This window comes from Chinchilla lanigera, unplaced genomic scaffold, assembly GCF_000276665.1.
Source record: "Chinchilla lanigera isolate Chin_1 unplaced genomic scaffold, ChiLan1.0 scaffold00076, whole genome shotgun sequence".
NCBI lineage: Eukaryota > Metazoa > Chordata > Mammalia > Rodentia > Chinchillidae > Chinchilla > Chinchilla lanigera.
The window spans coordinates 8,091,689-8,093,102 of NW_004955477.1; positions in this window are offsets into that span (position 1 = coordinate 8,091,689).

Below are 1,414 nucleotides of genomic sequence, written 5' to 3' on the forward strand. Positions count from 1 at the left end.
TCACTCTTCCTATGGGCTCTAATTATTGCTTTAGATGCTTGGGTCCCAAGGACCCACTTTTCTTCACCTTCTCTTCCTCATGTCTCTATATTCCATCATTTGGATTCCAAATATTGGAGAGGCTGTTTTTCTGCTGCTCATCATTCCATTATCTTCTTGTTGATCCTATATTTTATTTTCATTCAGTTCAGTGCAGTTTTTATTTTGTTTAAGAATGTTTTTTTGAATTGTAGATTATTCAGGAGGGTGTCATTTAGTTTACATGTGTTTGGAGTTTCTTATGTTTTCTTGTGTCAATGATTTCTAATTTAACCCCATTGTGAGTAGAGAATTCAACCACTTAAACTTGCTGAGGTCTTGTTTCTGTCCTATAGTGTCATCTATCTTGGCAAAACTGTATCAGGGATATGTAATAAAATGGTTATTCTTCTGTCATTGATGGAGTATTCTATAAATATCAATTATATTCTATTGGTTGGTAGTGTTTTGAAGTCTTCTATACTATTGATATTTTCTGCTTTGTTTTCCATCAGTTATTGAGAGAATATTGAAGTTTCTAATTATACTTGTACAATGGTTTATTCCTCCTTCCAGTTCCTCCAGTTTTTACTTCATGTATTTTTTGTGTTGTTCTATTGTTTGGAGTATACACATTTGCAATTATGTCTCCTTGGTGGATTGACAGGTTCAAAACTATTTTCTTTGTCTCTGGTAATATTTTTGCTCTAAAGTCTGTGGAGGACTACCAAACTATGTTCCCCTGAGAAATGAAGCCCCTTGCCTCCATCTTTACTCAACCTTTACCTCAACCTTATTTGCTGAGATATGCAGAGCTGCCTATATAGAAGCCAATGTTCCCTTAGCTGACTAAAAGAATGTGATTGAGTCTGGCTGAGGTACCAATGTTTCTCAGCATGGTAGGGTGGCATGCAGGTGAGAATAGCTTCTCCAGTTGATGGCTGGAATGGAGGCTCTCACAGAGCCAGTGAAATATGAGGGCTAAGACTTGAGATAACACCTCAGCTGAGGCCACGGGACTCAAAAATAAGTATAACTTCCTGGCAGTAAAGGTGCCAGACTTGCATACATTAAGTCATCTGCTGCACTCTAACTGGGGAGTCTCTGCACCTGGTGCAAGATCGCATTTTTCCTCCTTTACAAGCCATTCCTGCAAAGTTTTTTTCCCCATGCACTCTGCCATGACCCTCACTCAACTCCCTGGTTGGAACCAATAAAAACTGTGGTTACTTCCATGTGGTGTGGAACCCTTTGTTCCACAGAGACCGATTGGTCATCTGAGAGCTCCTTGAACTTCAGATCTCTCTCTGTCTGTTTTAATCCATGTGCCACATTGCTAGATGGGAGACTGAACTCTCCACAGTGGTCTTTGTATGACATTTACTTTATCTTATAT